Source organism: Lycorma delicatula, chromosome 8 (assembly GCF_047948215.1).
Source record: "Lycorma delicatula isolate Av1 chromosome 8, ASM4794821v1, whole genome shotgun sequence".
NCBI classification, from domain to species: Eukaryota; Metazoa; Arthropoda; class Insecta; order Hemiptera; family Fulgoridae; genus Lycorma; species Lycorma delicatula.
The window spans coordinates 135662924-135685511 of NC_134462.1; the positions used below are offsets into that span (position 1 = coordinate 135662924).

General features: G+C 28.9%; 1 protein-coding gene across 1 annotated transcript in view; it reads left to right on the forward strand.

Annotated features, from left to right (window-relative positions):
• Nucleotides 1-22588, forward strand: part of gem (transcription factor CP2 like gemini) — a 226672-nt gene that overhangs the window by 72584 nt on the left and 131500 nt on the right. The gene's annotated exons all lie outside the window — the stretch shown is intronic.

Genomic DNA, 22588 nt, shown 5'->3' on the forward strand with positions numbered 1-22588 from the left:
TGTGTCATTTTGTTTATGTAATGTGTTATTTATCTTACTTAGTTACTTCTAAAGCATATGAATACAATATGTCTTTACAAATCAGCATATTTATGGCATAATGTTTTGCCGTACTGATGGCCATAGATCACAAAACAGATGTTTACTTACATATTATTTTATTCTTGTGTGTTGTAATTCTTTCTGTTAGTGCGCACAGAAGCACTATGTGGAATCTTATTTAAATGTCCAGCAATTTCCAGACATTGATTCGACAACTTTTGTTTTCAGTTACTGTGAAATAGATGGATCATTTTGCGGTCTCCTAATTGTATAAGGTTTTGAAAGTAGTGATCAACTTGTTATCTCTAAGTAAGCGCATTTTCAGTTTGTCTTTGTGGAATATGTAATCAACTCCAATATTATAAATGGCGTGTGAAATGTCGGATGAAGTTAATGTATTAGTGAGTGGTTGACTGTTGTCAAAAATGTGCGTGAACATTAAATGTATCGCCATCGAAATCATTTGCATGGACCAGCCATCAAGAAGACATGTGTTCTTTGCCATTTGCGCTCAAAACATGTGTGCTATTGTATGGGTTTGTTTTTTGTTTTGGGGTACGAGATTAATTGCATGGATTTCTGATGTTACCTGTGTTTAATCCCCTAGATTACTGCCATATAATAATGTTATTTAAACTAGCTCACAGAATTGGCATTAGAGTGAATTGGCATCATCTAAGTGATAATGGAGTTAAAATTGATGTATACAACAATAGATTTTTAAAGCCGATGTCTGAGCTTAGGTTATTTATAATATTGTTTTTATTCATTTGGGTGAGAGCTCTTTAAACCTTCCCATAAGTTATTTTCAGTTTTAATTAAATTTTCATTATTGCTTATTTATAAAATATATTTTTGTTTTAATTTTATTCTTAACGTGATTATTTAATTTGGATTTCCAAAAGTTGAATTTTTTTTTAACATTAATCTTGGTTTACTTTCAATCAAGTCTGTTACAAAAACTTATTTGTTGTTTTATTTACTTGTATTTTGTTACCTGCAAATATTTTTTTATGTAATTTATGCATATTTCTTTTTTTTTTAAATTTAATATCTGTTTTTAAATTCTAAAGTACTGGCTTTTTTTTACTCTTGTATTTGTGTAATATCAACAACCTTTCAGGTAGTTAACCCATTAAAAAAAAGCTGACAACACAGTTGTAGGACTTTCCCGAAACACAACTTTTTTCTGATGCATGGCATACATACACAACGTAATTTAAAATATTTTTAATTTTACTTAAATATAATTTTTTTTGTTTATCTAATTCAATAATTCTAACTAAAGCATGTGTGCATACCGTGTTTCATTCACGCGAGTGTGACGCCACTAGCGGCCACTTTAAATATGTTTATACACTTTAAATATTATTCATTTGTTTAATTCTGTTGATGACCTGTGATGTCACAACATAGAAGATGACTGCAGCCCACATTATACTGCAGCCATATTCGTGTACAGCTGTATGTCAATGCTACACTAGTAATCCTTGTGCTGAGAGGGGTACTATTGAGGCAGTATTGAGCCATTTAGCTGCTAGTTTATTTAGATCATTTTTTGGGGGTGGGAGTGCGATTTTTGCAAAAATTACTTTTTTAAATATTATTTTTTAATTGTTAACAGATATGCATAAGAAAAATAAAACCTTAATTAGGCGAAATCTTGAGATACTGAAGGTGACCTTGTTGTACCTTTTACCTTTACCTTTAAGTTAAAAATTTAATGTCATCAATGCTCCATATATAGAAGTAATTTGACCAAGTTTGGTTAAAATCTGGAGATATAAGGAGTGCAGGAACGATCTCACACACACACACACACACACGCACACGCACACGCACACGCACACGCACGCACACACACACACACGCACACACACACACACACACACACACACACACACACACACACACACACACACACACACACACACACATACATACATACATATATACAGAAATACATACATACACACACACACACACACACACACACACACACACACACACACACACACAAACATTAACATCCGGAAAATTTCCATCCAGTTTTTTGGGTTCGATAGATGTCAAAATGTCAAGAGCTGGTGAAAACTGCATATGCTCAAATTGAATCTATTACTTTCCTTTCTAAAGCTATAGCTCTGCTGTAGCGCATATGGGAAAGTAAAAGTTGATGGTGAAAACTTAAGTCATGTATTGTAAATTTAGCATGAAGAGTTTTTTTTCTTTCTACAAATTATGCTTTATAATAACTTAATACTTGTGCTCATTGATTACAATTGTGCTCGTTTAACAATTTAACAATTAATATGCGACTCATCTTTTAAAGGTTTTGTAGATCTTAATGTTATTACCATCAAGGCGATTTCAGCTATTTACCATCCAGACTTCTAGAATATTTTCAGTTCATTGTGCTTGTAAGAAATGTTTTAAAAAAATTTGCAATTATTTTTTGTCAAAAAATTTGGTCAGGATGGTCAGATCTTCACATCTGTTTCCAGTGTTATTGTGGCTTATATGTCAACATTAATATTTATATCTTAATTAGAGCTTGCCATAATTCTTCATATAGTTAAACAGTTCCAGGCCATCAGAATCAAATCTATTATAAAAAAAAAAAAAAACTAATAAAAATTTGTGATGCTGAAAAATGACCTCAGTTTTAATTTAGTTAACCCGGGAGAAGACACATGTGTCTAACTTCCTTTAAAGATGTATACTGTCATTTAATCTCACTGCATATTTGTTAATGTGGCATTAAAAATACTTTTGCTAAAAGATACTTTCATTTAGAACATCTTTATGTATTTTTAATTATACCAGATGTATTTTTGTTTTAATATTTCTGGGAAATGAGTTGATCATTGAACTTTTTATAAAAAAAAAATATAATAAAAAATATATATGCAAATTATAATTGTATGCAAAGGGTGCTTAGTGTATAAGTGCTTATTATACAACTCTTGTGGGTGGTTAACAGAGTGGAAGGTGTCACCTGTTGGGCTAAGTATTGCCTGCATTTTGGTAGATTTTGCATGCTGAACTATGTTTGACCCGCCAATGGAAGGCAATGGGACTTTACTTCTTACTTACCCTAGAAGTCTAATGTGGAATGTTTGTTATTCTTAAGGATGACTGCAATTTTTACTTCCTTGTCTCGAAGTAAAGGAAGTATTGTGATAGCGAAAAATTTCAGATTTCAACAGAAATATCCATTTTGACCATCCCTGAATCCATTTTGACTAGTTTTGGCCGGGTTCCTATATGTACATATGTATCTCGTATAACTCAAAAAGATTAGCCGTAGAATGCTAAAATTTTGGATTTAGGACTTTTGTAACATCTAATTGTGCACCTCCCCTTTTGATTACAATTGTCTATACCATATTGTCCATATACCATATTGATTACCAATTGATACCAATTGATATACCATATTGTCTATACCATATTGTCCATATACCATATTGATTACCAATTGATATACCATATTGTCTATACTATATTGTAAAAGTGTCCAAAAAACCCCAGAATTAAAAAAAAATTGGATTTTGAATTTTTTCTTAACTGTAGTAATCAGCCCTCATTGAGAGCTTTTCAATGATTTATCTAAGTGGTACTTATTTTCATTGGTTCCAGAATTGTAGCCAAATAAAATCTTAATTAATGATTTATTTGGATCTTTCAAGGGGAAGGCACATCGGTTCAAATCTGATTTCATCTCCCTTCTTTTTTTTGATTTTTTTATTTTAAATATTGATAATTATTAACTTATGACAGTAAAAAAAAATTTACAATAAATAATTCAATAATAAGAATAATCATAAATTATTAATGAAATAGAATCGTATGTACTCTTCATTAAGAAAAAAAATGTGTATATATAATTTAATGGGCGTACAAGGAAGTCATGTGGTGTCCACATCAGATTTTTATTTGTGTTTAATGTCCAAGGTACTTTTCCAGCTCTTGATTATCGTAAGATATATCTGATATTAACTTTTTTTTTTGAGGAGTTTTGTATAACTTTAGAGCCAGTAGGTGGTTGATCTACATAAATTTCTGCATTCCTGCTGCATAATTTGGAATATTATCAAATGTGATACCTAATAAAAGAAAATATATTTTTAGTAACTTTGTAAGTCTTCCTTTTTCTACAAACAATGGAACTGGCTGACAAAGAATACTCTAATATTTATTTTTATTTATAAAATAAAACCCATATATCAAACATATAAGAAATTGAAAGGCATATGTGGTGGAATAGGTCTGTATTTAGGAAACTTTAGATGTATACAGACTGCAATGGAGAAAACCCACTGTGTAGGTCTAGTGGTGAACTTGTTATTGCAAATCAGTTGATTTCAAAGTCAAGAGTTCTAAGGTTCAAATTCTAGTAAAGGCAGTTTATTTATTTATAGTTTATATTTATTCTCTGTGTAAATGAAAAAAAAAAGAAGCTTTTGGATGACTAGTCTTAATCGCCTTTATAGAGTCACTTCCAAATTAAAGATAATAATTTTAATTGTACTTTGGGGATCTGCATTATCAGTAAAAAGCAATGTCTCAGGAACGGTTAGCTTTTAATTAGATGATTTCAGTTGCTGAACAATGATTAGCACTTCAGGCTGTTGTGAAGTGGGTGTATAAATTTTAAATAAGGAAATAAATGCAAGAAGTTTTAGAGCATTGGTTAACTTTTATGTCAGGTTATACTAAATGACTTGTAAAAATACACTTTTAGTTGTTAATTCATACAATTTAACAAGTTTTTAGATTCGTAATCGATCTCTGAGAAAGTGGATTGCTTTAGTTACCTTTGTGACCGATGAAATGATTCCTAAGTCTTAAAATTAATTCTATACAATGTTTAAAAATAGTTTCTAGAATTTTATATATTTTTAATTTTTATCTGTTTAGTAAATCAATAACCTGTCGATTGTTTACTAAAAGAAATTCAGTTTATCACTAAAAAGAATTAAAATTAAAAATGATAAAAACATTATTTTATATTTTAATAAGATACAGAAAATAGCAAAGAAATAGGATAAGTTAGAAATTAATGGTATGTGAGAAATTAAATATAAAGTAGTGTTATGTGTGTTGGTTGTATAATATAAGAGAAAAGAATTGCCACCGACTCAATAGTATTAATCTTGATAATAAAAATTTGACTTCTTCCTTGAATTGAATCATAACTTTTGATAATTGTTTAATTCTGAGCTGGATGCAATATCTTGTTCATTTATTTAAATTGCATTAATTTTTTTAAACAGAAATGATAACTTTGTGTACAGTGCAGTATTTAAATTATTAACATTGCTCTGTTTTTACAATAAAACATTTTCAGAAGTTTATAATTAAAATTTCACTCTTAGTTTATGTTGGTACGGTTATTTGTCATGTTGCTACTGACCAATGAACAAATTACTAAGCCACAATTTAATTGTTTGTAGAATTTAAAAAAAATTAATTTGTCTTTCTATTAAAAGAGATTTTTTTAGCAACTATGTAGTATTTAGTTTAAAAATTGTTATAGGGTTACATTGCCAACACTAATTTATGTAATTTTTGGTGGAATAGACCTGTGTATCACATGTTTTAGTCCTAATGTTTAATTTTATTTTGAATCAATGCTTCTGAGTTAGTCAAAATGCTTGGGAGAAATTTGTTATTTTGGAATTAAATGATCATAGAAAAATGCAAACTCTTTGGTAGATGTACATCCTTGTTTCCTACTCGATCTGTCCTTGTCTCATTGAAAAAATTTTAATATTGCTGTAGTGAGAAACTATTTTATAGTTTTTAAAAATTTGAACAATGGAAATTGTGAAAAAGATGACAGAGTTTATTATTTACATGCTAAATTTGAAATCCTAAATAGAATTGCTCAACCGTTAACAGAAAAATATATTAAACAAACATAAAAATGGTGTTAAACAAATATCATTTTCAGCAGTTATACAGGGTGTAGAAAACAAGAGACCTGTATTTACAAAACACTGCAAAAAATATTTTCCTTTTATTTATTTAAAAAATAAATAAAAACAATTCTTTAACTAAGAAATGGTATAATGTCACTTTGGTTGTCCAAGTTGAAAGCAAAAGTTTAACTTAAATAGTCTGAATAACTTTTTGAACACTACGCTCACATGCCTATACTCTATATACAGTTTAGTAATATAACTTTTCTCAAGAAAAACAGATAAATGATTGTCAAAAGTATCTGTTTTAATAAAGAGAATTAGGCAGATGTTTATGAACACTTAAAAAAAAAGTTAAAATATATTAATCAGGAATTAATTGGAAAAGTTAATTTACTAATAATAAACAGAGAAACAATCACAACCAATCTTTGAAAGGCCGTGAGGTAGTTTCATTGTTGATTAACAATAGGGGATCAATATCTAAAAGCCTTTTGAATTTTGAATTTATTAAAAATTTATGTCAGTGTTTTTGTATGAAGAACGTTAAACATTTATTTTTCAACATTTTATTGAACATATGAATTATTACAGTAATTTAAAAAATATTTATCTTACTTTTATTTCTGTAAGGTAACATGTTATTATAATGTATAAGGAAGTTAATGAACTGGTATTAGCGGTTTAGATACTCATCATCGTCATCTGATTTCCCATTCCAATTTACTGGTGCTGAGTGTTGACTAAGCCTCGCCAGTACTCTGTTCATCCACAATTTCTCCTTCTTATTTCTTCCCAGTTACCATCTCTCCATCTTCTGCTTTGACATTTTCTATAAAGATCATCTCTTACATTTGTCTCAAGATTCTGTTTGCAGCCATTCTCCTGAAGTGCCCAAACCTCCATACTTGACTTCTTCCAATTCTTTCTCTTGTTGTTGTTCTCATTATGCCTCTAAAATTATAATTTCTCTTACCTTCAGATGACTGATACTTTTCTTATTGCCCACGTTTAACTGCATATGTAATTATAAGGACGTAATATAATTTATATATAATTAATTTTGTTTTCCATGGTACATTTCTATTCCCAAAACAAATGTTTAATAGTTTAGTAGAAATTCCTTCTCTCTATAATCGATTGATTATAACCTTTTCTATACTCCCATCTGCTGTCAGAACCCAAATATTTAAATTTATTAGTGATATTCAGCCAGTGGTTTTCCTCCAACAATAATAGTTCTCTCAAATTCTCCTTTCCTTGCCAGTTATAGAATTTCTTTACTAATTTTTAACTCTTCTCTTCCTCCAAAAATTTCTGCAATTCTTCCTGATTGGTTCCCCTATCATAATTTCACCCGCAAAAATCATTATTTTAATACTTTCATGGAATCTTTGTGTAACTTTTCGTATGATTATTTTCATTATTGTATTTAATAGTATGGGAGACAGCACGATTCCTTGTTTTAATCCATTTTTAACATCAAACTAGTCAGTATTCCGTATTGTAGTTTTTACTCTACATTTGTGTAGTACATCTGTATTCAATTCGTATGAATTGAATACTACTACTTCTTCTTCCTTACCTATTTCTATTCGTCCCTCCTTTTCACTGAATTATATACCTTTTCAACGTCAATAAACACTAAAATTAGTTTGTTAAATTTGCAGCATAGATAAGGTCGACTGAAAACCATTGCGGCCTGAAATGTTGTTGGCCCTCTCTCAAAGCTCCACCTATAGTATCTTAATTCTATATAAAATAATTTGTTCAAAACATTCGGCCATCTGGACCATAAAAGTTAACACCCTATAATTATTTTTGCATTGCTTCCTATTTCCTTTTTTAATCAGTGGTATAATATAATAATTTCCCCATTCTTCTGGTTTCCTTTCATACTCCCAAAAGCTTTTGAAGGTTCTGTATACTGCCATTACACATCATGACTGCTGCTTTTGTCATTTCCACAGTCTCCACTGGTCCAGGGTTCTTATCAAGTCTTCATATTCATTATTACTTCTTCCAATTTACATAGGGTTTTCATCTTTGCTGTTGATGTGACCTCCTTCTTCCTTGTCTCATTCATGAAATCCTTGTTTAACATAATCTCAAAATAGCCTCGTCAAACTTGTTTTATTCTTTCTGAATTTTCTTTAATTCTTCCATCATCTAGCTCTCTAGAGTTGTTCTCTGGATTAATCTTTTCTTTGTGTTCATTATACTATGAAACATCTTTTTATTTTCATACACATCCACTTCTAACTTCTGGGTAAACTTCTTCCATGATTTCATCTTTTCCACTGCCACTGTTTCGTTGTACTCCCTCCTTTTTTCTTATCCTCCTCATTCTCACTCTTAGACCAGCTTCTCAAAATCTGATTTTTCTCCCTCACTACTTCCATACCTCTTTCATTCCATCAGCTGGTTTGCCCTTACTTCCTCATTTTTATTATTCTACATAATTTTCCCTGCGGCCTCCACAAAGGAAGTTTTAAAATATTCATTGTGTCTCAGTTGTGGGTAGCTTCTGCATTATTATTTCCCTCACTTTACAGTCCTGTAATTTCCTATCACTTATCCTCTTAATTCCTTCATTTGTTTTGTCTTTTTCAACGTTTATTTTAAAATCACCAGTCAATGGCCAATGGTTACCATCTGGGTATACACAAGGAATAATGTCTCATCCACTAATCTCTAAAAACTATCTACTGTAATGTAATCTATTACTGACTTTTGTAATCTATCCTAACTGTATCTTTTAACTTTGTGACTTTCCCTTTTCATGAAACTACTATTTGAATTGTTGGGTAGTTGCCCACACACATTTCTAACAATCTACTTCCCTCCTCATTCCTGCTTCCATATTCAAATGCTCCCAGTACTGTCTTCTCATTTCTATCCCAACCTGAGCATTAAAATCTTGCATAATTATATTTACCCCCTCTATTTCGTTTTCTATTTCTATTTGAAGAATTACTTTTCTTCATTTAATCTTCCTGTTTGTGGTACATACACCTGGATTAATGTTGTTTTGCCCTGTTTGTCTTTGAATGTCACTTATACTAGTTATTTATTTAAATATGTCTTACGCTCTTGTTAATAACAATTTCCATTCCATTCCATTCCTTGCTATCCTTTATTCCCACTTTTTTTCCTCACACCCAAGATTTCTACTTTCCTTTCTTTCATTATGTCAGCTATTTTCCCAGTTTAAGTTAAAGTATTCAGTGCTCAAATTCTAAACTTTTGATTTTCCTGAGCGATTTATCCGTTTCTCCTGAACAGTTCTGAGGCTTGTCTAGATATTTGAAAACAAGTTTATTACAAAACTGGCTTGCTGGGCCTGACATATATTTTGAGTTGATGTTTTGGAGTACTCCTTATTATTCTGGCTCCTATCTTTTGACTTTTTTGATTTGGGAGACCCTACTAGTAGTTAACTACTGCTTGTTTACCGCTCACGATCTTAGAAACACAAGCTGCTCCTCCACATTAAGGTCCTGTACTTCCTAGATGGGTTTTAAATACTACTGTGTTCACGTAAGAGCTATTCTAGCTGTTGTTTGTAGTAGTCAGATTTTATAACAGCGTGTTAGTGCAGTAATGTATGGGTGACTCAATTCTTAGCCCTCACCAATATTTATATAACACTTTATCATTGTCTTATTTTTGCAAACATAAATATAATTGCCATGTAATTAATTCATTAGTAATTCTATTCATTAACTGCCAAATGAAAACATAAATCACACATAAAATCAAACATAAAACATGTAATTTGTATGGTAACTCTTGAGACAATCTATTAGAATGCCAAGCTATTTGTTTACGACAGGATAGCTGTTAAAGTGAACTTAGTATTTATATTGAAATTATACTTTCACTTTAAATTGCACTGTTTCATGGTGTATTTTTTTACTGTGAGTATACGTAGAAATACTTTTTCAAGTTGTTTTCATGAATTAGATATTTTTTTATTGTTATTAATTTTTTATTGTATTATATAAGTTTAATTTTTGTACTTATTAATTTATTTGTATGTATTGATGGTGATTTAAAAATAAAAGTTTAGTTTTAGATTTTTATTTTTTTTAAATAATTTTCTGAACATTTTCTTTATTTCAATAATAGTTTTAGCATAACAAATTCTTTACATGGATATTCAGTTATGTTATCAGTTTTAATAACATACTTTACTTATATTGCAGGAGTAAGATAATAAAGGAAGGTATCTATTACAAGTTTAACAAAGTACTTACTGAATCAGAAAACACTATATCTCGGTCAGTTCTACAGTAGAATGACGTAGTAAGGTTTTATTGATAAAATTCTGTTCATTTGTTTTTTTTATTCATTTTATTTCTGTACAACTTTAGCATTGAGAATTGCTAACCATTTATTTACATATGGTATATTTATTTAAAACTGTAATTAAATGAACATTATTTAATATAAATTTGCTTGGATGGTTGGTATAGTAAAATCATGATTTTTCTACTGCAAAGTATAAATGTGTTTATAACTGTTCATAGTTACATATGATTATTAAAATGTACTTAAAGATACAGTTTGATTTTATACTCCTCATAGATATGAAAGTTGGAGAGTAATTAAAATTATAACTGAATGTAATGTAATCTTAATTATATCAAAAAAAAAACCATAGAGCATATCACAACAGTAATTGATTTATTAAAAAAAAATTAAAATCTTTACATTTATTTAGCAGAAATTATTTTTTCTAGTTGCTGCTACATGAGGATGTAGAAAGAAACTAAATTTTCTGAAATTAGTTCAGTCAGATTTTTCTATGGCTCAAATATATGGAAAAGATAACTGCTTCTGGTAGAGGGTTGAAGGCGACAGTAAAGTATCTAACCGAATATATATGCTACCTTTACTGAAAAACAGTGATGTATAATTGTTTACCTGATACATAACCTAGTTCAGAAATTTGCTTTTCCCCTGTTCTTTTGAAAAATGGCTTCATCAGATAATCTTTTATCCCGAGTAATGAGGTTATTGGATTACGGAGTAGGTGTACTGGGATTAATGTTACAACTGATGGTCAACTGGAAGATCAAAGAATCATGTGTTCAATAAATAATTAACCTGAACAATTGGCTTGTATAATGAAATGATTATACTTATCACCAAGCAGATTGTCTAAAAAGTATTTAGGCTTTGAAAGCCAAAATCGAGAATAAACTTATTTTTATTGGAAAATAACAACATGAGACCACATAAACAACATTTTTTTCGATGACCTTTTGCTATTTTTTTGACAATACCATAATCCTGTTGCTATAGAACTTCTGTGGTTTCTGGTCAAAAAATTGTGACACGTGGTTTTCATGGCCTCTTTTGAAACTAACTTAATACCATTCAGGAAGTTTTGCAGATTGAAGCAAATGATAGTCTGATGGTGCCAGGTCCGAGCTGTATAGTAGATACATTATAAGTAAAGTTATCTCAATTTCTGACAGGTCATTAAAGATGTATGGAGTCTGGGGTTACTAGTGTGGTGTACGACACCCTTTATGTTGACTAGCCATTTCTTTTGAATTGCTAGGTGCAATCACACTAATTGTCAACAGCACAAGGTCTGAATATTGTTCTGCCTGGTGGCAGCAACTCGTGATGCACGATGCCCTTTCAATCCCACCAAATGCACAGCATAACCTTCCTGGACATCAGTGTGGGCTTTGCCACAGACTGTGAAGCTTCTCTTTGCTTCAACCACGATCTTTTTCACCCATTGTTGTCGTAGGTTATCCACTTTTCATCACTTGTGATCAACTGCTTCAGAAATGTCTCAATTTTGTTATGTTTCAGTAAAGATTAGCAGATAGAAATTCAGTAGAGTAAATTTTGCTGAGTCTATCATATGGTATCCAAACATTGAGCTTCTTTTTGTAGCCAGATTTTTCCAAATGGTTTAACACTATTTGGTGATAGATGTTTAGGTCATTGGTGATGTCATGACTGCTTACAAGCTGATCTTCCCTGACTTTTGCCAGAATATGCTAACATTATCTTGTGCACAAATTGCTCAGTACTTTTTAGACTCTCTATTTTTTTGTGATATATATGTTTCTAATTTTATTTTCACTAACTACCATTTTTTATATGCAATGATTTGGTTAATGCACTAAAGGAAGTATCTTATTTATCCAACTCATGTTTCATTACCTGTGTGCTTGTTAACAATATCATAAATGTGTCATGTATTGCTTTATTTTTAATAATGAAGGTTTCAAGGAATTAAATGAACTGGAATTAAATTCAGTTTGATTGTTTCTATTTCTATTTGGTATTCCAGTGACAACTAGTATTATTGTTCTAAGATTAAAGTTAAAAAAGGTTTATAACAGATAACATATTATCTCCTATGGTTAAATATTTGTATTCTGTTTTTAGTGTAATAAAATAATTATTATTAACTCAGCTTCATGATTTTATTTTTAATATCATATTTTTGTAACCTTTAAGAACTGAATTATATAGGTAGATTTTCTATAATCTCTATATTGACTACTATTTACCTTTCTTAGCTTCACTCAGTACAAAGTACTTGAGTACCAGTACAATAAGTTTTGACAATGAAGTGGTTCCGAAATGCATCAACATATAATAAAAGAATGAAACTAAGAAAGAGAAACAGTACTGATGTAGAAATCATAGTGTTCTTAGAAGAAAATATAACAATTATTATTATCTTAATAACAACAAGATTTTATATAATTTTAATTTTTAATATTCTGAATCTGTTTAGATCTTGAAATTTAAACAGTGAACAATAAAAGTAGTTGTGAGAAACACAGAAGAACAATTTATAAAATGTGAAACTATATAATCTGCATGATTATATCAATAGATATTTGCCAGAAAATAAGTATACAATTTAGCTGCCAACAGTCAAAATCAAAAGAAAAATTTTATAATATCGTGATGGAACTAATAGATCATACATGTGGCGGGAAAAATAAAAAATTGTATTATCATTTTCAATGTGTTTTAAATCCATTGCACTTTACTATTTATGGAGAAAGTGTAATTGCTTAGAATTGTTTATCACATTTTCTAATGTAGGTGAGTATAACTCAAATAGTGGTTGAAGATAGATCATTTAAACAGAATGACAGCATTTGAAATGCCCATCATATGCTTATGTACCTTCTATTTCTTCCAGATTTGTTATATGTTTATCCATGACAAAAATTATCCATGATGTAACAATTATGAAACTGAACTATTATATTCTTGTGTGCTGCCCTGTCTAATTTTGTTTCCTGTTGAAACTTTACATTGCCTAATACATACGTAGTTTGTACAATTAATTAATAATACTATTATTGTTGGTAAAGTTATTTATAATTTGTTCGCTTTTCTATTGTTATAAAAACAAAAATATTTTTTCACAAATAAACATGTCATTTATTAAAAATACTCAACATACTCTGGTATACATTAATTTCTTAAAAATTTTATAAGTTGATATTTTTTGTATGATAAAAAATTTTAAAAATGGGTGTATGTGTAATGTGATAATATATTGTTATATATATATATATATATATATATATATATATATATATATATATATATACACACGCACACACAAGTGAATCATAAAGTTCTCAAAACATCATATCATAAAGGAATTTCATAAACTATTCTGCTCATGAAAATAATGGAAAAGGCTCGTATAAACATGTGTTCTAAATTGCTTCAATTGTAAGTTAGGTTAGTGAAACATTTCCCTTAGATTTCAGCTACCCAGGTAAAATGAGGTCGTACTGATTATTTTTAGGATGTTAATGAAGGACCTGAATTAATGGTGACTTATGGTTTTTGACCTCAAAAATCGAATAAAATAGATTCCAGAACCATACTCTTTGAGAAACCCAGGGGTTTTTACCAGGGGTAAAAACCCCTGTTTTTTATGTTTGACATACAATAACTTTGTTAAATGGGCAATAAATACATAAAACTTTTAAACAAAATTTGTAAAAAAATTAAATTCTGAACAAAGTGGTGTTAAGATAAGTTGAATAAAACAAAGAAAAGTTAGAAAAACTCTAATTTTATTTAGAAGCAGTTCATTATTACATTTGTCACAAAAGTATTTATCTATTGTAAGCAAAAACCAGATCTGTTTTTGGTGGATGAGAAAGTTGGAAAAAACATAATTTACTGTTGTAAACAGTAAACAGTAAAATAAAAATTACTTAAGATAAATTTTTTATTAATGAAGAGAATAGAAATTATTTGAAAAATTATTATTTAAAAGTTTGCAATTAAATAACAACAGCTGATCAACAATGTGCAATACTCTATTAGTTTTTAAGTTATTCTGTAAGGTAAATTAATTATATCAGGTACTGTGAACTGTGCTATTGTTAGCAAAATTATTCTGTGAATTTTAGTTTGAACGTGATCGGTTTTCCATTGAAGTAATGCCATACCTATTTACAAGAAAGGAATAAGCTGATATAGTATTTTTTCTGAGTGTGTGTAATGGTAATGCTACAGCGCTGTTGCAGTAGTATATGAAATATGATTTCTGAATAGCAGAATTACAGATTCCTAAACAATTGACATGACCTTGCAATCTTTGGGAAACAGGTTCACTATATAGTAATCGTACCAACTATGAATGATCTACCCAACACGATCCTGTTATTAATGAAATTATTATCCATGCAGTCCAGGCGTCATTATACGATGTCTTTCCAAGCGGATTGAAGTTTTGCATTTGGTGGTTTGGAGGATACTTAAAGTAAGCTTTATCCTTATCATAAACAGCCAGTTCAACATCTACACCCATGAGACAGTCCGCTTTGCTTGGAGTTCTGCAATACAAATAAACAACTCTAGAAGATGTTTTGTTTACCAATGAGGCAAATTTCAATTGAGGTGGCGTCAATAACTTACGCAATGAGCAGAAGGAAATCCTCATGAAATGGTAGAAGGCAATTTTCAACACAGATTTAGCGTCAATGTATGGTGCAGTTTTCTTCACAATCAGCTATTTGGACCGTTCATATTACCTGGTTGCTTAAATGTTGAGGTCTACTTGCACTCATAAAGAAAAATTTTGGCAGCTGCTTGAAGATCTTCTGCTTCATCTTCTGCTGAGATGTAAATTATACTTCCAGCACAATGGCGCACCTCCCTACTTCTCTTGCCATTTCCATTCAGTTAAATCATCATTTCCCCAAGAAATGGATCGGTTTGGATATCCACATTTCTGGCCACCAACATTGTCTAATCTAACACCTTTAGATTTTTGCATCTGGAGATGGAGGAAAAATATTGTATACAAAACAAAAATACATTCTCCTGAGGAATTAATTGTCTGCGTTGTGGATGAGGCTGAGTAACTTAAGAAAATCCCTGAAGAACTAAAAATAGCAAAAAAGGAGTATAGAAGCATGCGAAGTTTGTTTAAAACGGCAGGCTCAATTTTGAACATTTATTATAAACTGATATGTATCATGCACTTTGATCTAATCTACTGTTTCTAAATAAAATTTGAATTTTTCTAACTTTTCTTTGTTCAGAATTAAATTCTCTGCAAGTTTTGTTTGTTTTATGTGTTTGTTTTCCATTTACCAAAATTATTGTATGTCAAACATAAAAAACAGGGGTTTATCGCAATTTATTGGTTTTCACCCCAGATTCCTCAAAACCTACTGCAGATACAGTTCTGGGAACTGTTTTATTCAATTTTCAGGGTGGGTGTGTGATATATTTTTTTCATTCTTATTGTTAAGTTATAACTTTTTCTTAGGATCATGGAATTAAAATTAAGATTATTCTTTATCTTTAAAGTGCATATAACACCATACTGAATAAAATAAAAAGTTAGAACTTAGCAACAAGATTGTGAGAACATTTTAATTATGCTTAACTTAAACAGTATCAAGTTACTCAATAATCCATTAAATCTTAGAAAATAAATTTAATTTAAAACAATAATGTTTTTTTTAATAATTATAAAAATATTTAAAAAATCCTTAATAAAAAAAAAATCTGCCTACTCTAATGATCATGAACTACATGATTGAAAATAAAAGAATCTATGAAAAAGCAGTAATTTTTCAATATGTTTGAATAAAAAAAGATTTAAATATAACTGCATAAAATGTAACCCATGCAAGAAATTAAAACCTGGAACTAACAATTTTAATGCAATACTGGCGAAATTATACAACCAAAAATTGCTATTACTACATGAGTTCATTTGTAATTTGGTAACAAAAAATAATAAAAATAGAGGAAAACAATAAAAAGTTTTTAAATATATTCTTTTTCTAAAAGAATGAGTTTTAAAGAACAATATGCAAAATGAATAAAATTCATAATAAAGAAAAAAATAAAATGTTATTACATATACTATATCAATTTACAGATACTCATGTAATTTAAAAAAAAATTGTTTAAAAGAAACGATGATTGAAGTATCTCTGAAAACTTATTAGTATTGAAAAAACAATGATTCAGATGTAGGAATATCCTTTTTGGATTTATTGCATTGTGGATTCATGGATTTGAATATGATGATAGTGGTCCTTCCTTTAATCTGGCAGATTCTATTTTCAAATCTTAGTTAGGCATAATAATTTTCATATTATATAAATTTCCTCTATTATTAGGTTACTATAACTGGGCATCAGTCACTTGTTTCTAGAATATATATATATATTTATATATCTTTTAAATATATATATATAAATTTAGAAAAAACAATTCTTTTTTTTAGTATTTGACAATTTTTTGTATTATTATATATTGTCTTAGTGATATGTATTCTCCTAACAGACCATTATTAATCATCTTGTACAAAATTATTCACATGGAATTTTCAACATTACATTCAATCAATAGAATTTTATTGCATTGCTTTACGCTATCTGTTGCAATATATATTAAAATTGTATCATATATATAAAGTATGCTTGATACACATTGCTTTCTTTGAGAGTAATGCTGTCCAGTATACTGGTCTGTCCTTTAAAGCTGAACAACTATATCTTGGTGGACTTGGCATTTCTATTTTCAGTCGCTTTACTCAGTGAAGAAGGCAGTAGGAAATTATTCCATTCCTCATCAGTAAATCTGATATTAGATGCTTATTTTTGTGTGAACGGTTATATCTATTTCAAGACCGATAGATTTATATATTGTGTCAGGTCACCTAGTCTTTCTGGTTATGGCACCTTAAATACATTAAGTTACAATAGATTAAGTTACAATATTTTTGTAATTCCATTTGCCCTGGTAATACTCAAATATTATTATTCTCAACATTTTTATGTACACTTTATTCTCATACCAATTGAAAATTTTTCATTTGTTAGACCAATAAGGATTAAAATGTGTACAATAAATATAAAATCATACTAAATTCTTGAATATTAACTCTCCTTAATTTTATCTGTTAGTGGGAAATTTAGTAGGTCTTTTTTTTAAATTATTTTTTATTACAAAGTAGAAAAAACATCTTTTCTTATATAACTGTTCGCATAAGTATGAAACCCTACAGTGCCATTTAGAATGTGAATAGTTTTAAGATTTAAAGCATGACATATTTACATGATAGGGCTATGAACCTTCGTATCCTGTTAATACTTATATCCAAATAGCATGAAGCACCTGTAATTGATTTGTTATATATGTAAAATATTATTTTATTATAGAAACTAAGATAACTTTTCATTTATTTATTGATCAATTTACAGTTACAAACAATCCAATTTGCTTTTATGATATTTAGAAACAATTGCATTTACTATTTTGTAAATCATAGAACATATTATAATAATATGTTAGTAGGTGTCTAAAATACATTACAAGAAAAAATAGAATATTTTAAAGTATTACTTAGAGATTAAGTGTTCTGTTTTTATGATTATTTTTATTGCATTGTGTAATCATGAAAGCAACATTCATATCCATTCTGCTTTGTTGTAATAAATACTTATTTTACCATCTAACTTTATAATTAATTTCAAATAATCTTACTGAAGTATGTAATTGTATGTACTTATATATATAACCCCCGAATTTAGTTCGAATTTAAATTGCGATAACATTCTTTATTTAAGCCTTTTTTTGTAATTAATTTAGAGCTTTTATTCTTAGTCTAATCTGCAGTAAGTACATTTATAGATTTGCTTGTTACATTCTTAATGATGTAACTTAAATATTAAAGCCAAGTATCACACTACATAATAACACTGAGTGTAGTTATTAAATATATATTGAAAAAGAATTTTTTAAGGGTTACGCATAAGCATACATATTTGGTGTGTTATGCAAATAAAAAATGAAATTGATAAATATTTAGAATCAACATTAAAAGATAATCCTGGACGTATAAAGTAAATATGTGTCAAAAAGTTATTTGTTGAATGATGGCAAGGACATGTTTTTTTTTTTGGAAGCGGATAAGTAAAACCAAATAAATGATGTTTAAGATTTTCAGTCTTGAGTTTCCATTTTTTAATGATTATTAGTTCAACAGCCATAATATTTGACTTAATACTTTGATCACTAATGCTAGTAGTAGAAAGCTCCTAATGAGTCACATTACCCTTACCCATGTGAAGAGTGACTGTGACATGTAGAATAATGGATGCGGTCGGTAGTGGTCATTAAAAGATTCTAACTAATATTTATATTTTTGGATAGTGTAAAATCTGATTATAATTTTTTTTTTAATTTATGGAAACATTTAGTTTTTAATGTTAGTAAGGATAAATTACTGATATTAATGATGTCAGTTACAAATTTTGTATTGTAAATACTTTGGTGATCAGGAGTGATTCATTTTCTTTTTTTTGTCAACTATTTTACCTTTTTTATTGTAAAACAATAAGAAACCAAAGAAAACTAATTATCAATGAAAAGTCTTAGTAAGACTTTCCTGAATGAACATTCTTATTATTGTTTATTAAGGTTACTTAAGTCTAAGGGATTATTTTTATTTCAAATTCTCTATTTCCACTAAAGTTCACATGTAAAGTTATTATACAGTGTTCTGTAGCAACTAGTATTCATAAATAAAAATATACAGTACTAAAAATTTACAGTTTAAATTTTAAGCAATTTTTGGTCATGCACATTAGTGAAAAACAGTGGCTAGGTACTTTATGAATTAAGAAAATTGTGTGGAAGCCCCTTCACAACAATTCAAGGAACAGGTAGATGGCAGGTGGAAAAATGCAAAAAGAATAAAGTGAGTATTATTATTACTTTGTAATAAATTATGGAGAAAAAGCCAAACTTAAAGATCCTTCAAGAATTCTTTCAAATTAGTTAAACTTATAATATACAGGAGCAGTTCATTGAAAATGCTCAAAGCGGCAAATGTAATAAAAACCTTTTATGAGCCTCAAAATTTGCTTGTGACACAACTACCATATTTCTTGATCATATCATGGAATTTGCAATCGTCTGCCCTCCCCTAATGAAGAGAATACGCATAGTGCGGGAAATGAAAAGATGCCTAATTGGAAGTATACCCAGATCTTTAAACAGCAGAAACATATGTTCAGATCTCCTCACTCTACAGATATGCCTAATTATTATTTTTTTGAGCAGTAACAATTAGTTTTATTGTTTTATTGTTGAACAATAGGTATCACCCCACATGCTTATCCCATATTGCAATTTACTATTTACCAAAATAGATATAATAATTTCAAAACAAGTTTTATGTTTTAAAGTTCCTATAGATCATGTGACCATTATTTGATGGTCAATCAAGTCAGTACCCACATATTATGTTAATCATAATTTATAATCTTATATTACTGGTTCCTTTTCAGTATCGTTCAGTTAAAAAATTACACGTTATTCTAATTTAAAATTTTTTAAAAAAATTACAGGTAGTACAAATGTTATGGTTTCAATAAATCTTTATTGAAATTCTACATACGCTAAGTTAATATAATTTATTTGTCTTATGTTTTGGTGGTTTTACGGTGTATATTTTTTTTCAGTTATTAAAAAGTTAGTTTTCTGCCATTTATGGGTGTAACAATTGATTTAAAAAAATTGACATTTGTATATTTTATGCATTAACCTTACATTAGTGCATTTCAACCAACTTGATAGCTGTTTTTTTCACCACTATTGCATAATGGTTATTACAAAATTTTAGTCTTGGCAGCCTTTTTGGGGTGAATTCGATGACTGATTGCAGCCTTTCGTGTATTTTTGTAATCTTCTAATAGAAATGTAATGTGAATCCAAAATCAAATTTGAGACCAAAAGTGTTTATACATACATATTGATCCAATAACGAACTGTTTGTTCGTTGAAAATTTTGTAGCATTTAATCATCACTATGTTTTTATTATTTTTTATCAAAATAATTTGACTGGTTTGATGTAATTCTTTATATTCTGTTCCATACTAATCTTTACTACATTCTCAATTGTCTATTTTATACGATCCAATTTCATCCTTTAACAGTAAATCAACTATCATCCTCTGTTACCACTTAATTAGATCAAAGATGTCTTGATGTATGTCCCACTAACCTAGTTTTACTTTACAAGATTCTACTATAAACTTCTCTCGACTACTATTTTTTTTATGACCTCTTCATTTTATACTTATTCAACCCACTTAATCTTTGAGATCCTCCTATAACACAGTTTTTTAAGGTCTCTATTTCTTTCCTTTCTGTACCATCTATTGCCTATCTTTTACACCATAAAGCATTATAATCCATTTAATTTTTTTAAGAACTTTCTGTCAACTCTTATATATAGATTTGTTCTAGCAAAACAAATACTTTTCTCCTCTTTATGAAAACTCATCTCTCTAGTGTACAGTAATTCTGTTTGTAGATTATGAAAAGGTTTTCAGTACTTTAATTTTTTTTTTGTTAAGAGATTGTAAGATGTAAATACAAATTTTATAAAGTATTGGAAAAACAAGAATATAACTAATAAAAGTTCATATCATGCAGAGTTTGAAAATATTGATGTATGAAAATCAACATTAAATTCTGCTGTTGCTAAAATGACTCGTACTACTTTTTTTTTGAGAAAAAATATTTTTAGTTCTGTAGATGAATGCTTGTTAACATGGAATTGATTTTTGTTTAAAAAAAAATTTCACTTACTAAACATCATTTTTGTTGTTTTAATTTGTTATTAAGCTCCTGAGGTCTTATTATAAACTGCCTTATAATCATTCATTTCAGAGGTGACAATCAATCACTGTACTTTATTGATGTTTCTCTTGGGAGTATATTGCATTTACTTACTTATATAATTCTTTTATTATTTTAATATATCTTACTACATACTGTATTTCATATGATTGATTCAGGAAGGTACAGAGCATACAATGAAAATAAAAGCTTGTGTTGGAGAAGGTCTAGAATGCATTGCTACCAAACTTCTTAATTTTATAGATCCTTTCTTTGTAAAACTGTATACATTATTAACTATTTCAAATGCTTGACTACAGAGATTTTTATTCTTAACTATGGATATAAATTCTGTCATTGAAAAAAAATTTGCTAACAAAAATTAACGAATTCATTAATACACACAAAATATTAACTAACATGCCACACATTACAGAAGCATACAACTCCACCATTCATCTGGGACCTGCCAAGATTTGAAGTAAATCAGTTTATTGAAAATGAAAAGTAAACATTAGTATTGAATATTAGTCAACAATGAGGAAAAACAATTACTTGCCATTCTATGGTTATGTATAAAATGACTAATCTATTGATAAATTATTATAATTTGTAGGATATAAGCCTATTATTTAATGATGATTTTATTATTATAAACATCATCTACAACACTAATACCCTATCCCATTAAAACAAGGGCATATGAAACATTTGGATAATCTTTATTCGTATAAAGTGATGCATTCATTTTATGACTCGCTTGATGAGGGAATGTAATAATAATCTATTAATACACGTATAAATTATTGGTTTTTTTACTGTATGTGGTAAGAAATATTTATAAGTATGTCGCTAAAAAATTTTAAAGAAATTATTTTCTGAAATTAAATAAATTTTAATTTTTTTAATTTGGAAGGAATTTTTGCTCTGTATGAAAATAGTTAAACACAATGTATTGCAGAATACTTGGTTTCAGAATGAGCCTAATGTTATCAGAAAAAAGTAATATAACATCCTGCACAGTGACAGTCCTGCCTCGTGCAAACAAACTTTTATTTTCAGTATATGCTCTATGTCTTCATAGAGGAACCTAGTGACTAATGTGAAAATTACAACTCGCTCTAATTTTCTTCATATGTTAAATATATTACTCTGCTGACCTTTATAGAAGGCTTTATAAGCTAGCCTGAGCCTTTCTGAATAAAAGTTGTGATACAATACCACCCTTTTTATTTGTAGAATATACAATGGCAGACACTTGAAATTATAACGGTATTGTTTCTAATTTTTTAATTTTTCACAAACTGTTTTTAAATATTTCTAAATCAAATTCAATTGTTAAATTCAGGAATATCACTTAGTGTGGAAGACAGTAATACTAAGCTGCAAGGTGAAAGGTCATAATTTTTATAATAATACATTGCTATTTATAGTCAGTCTTCAT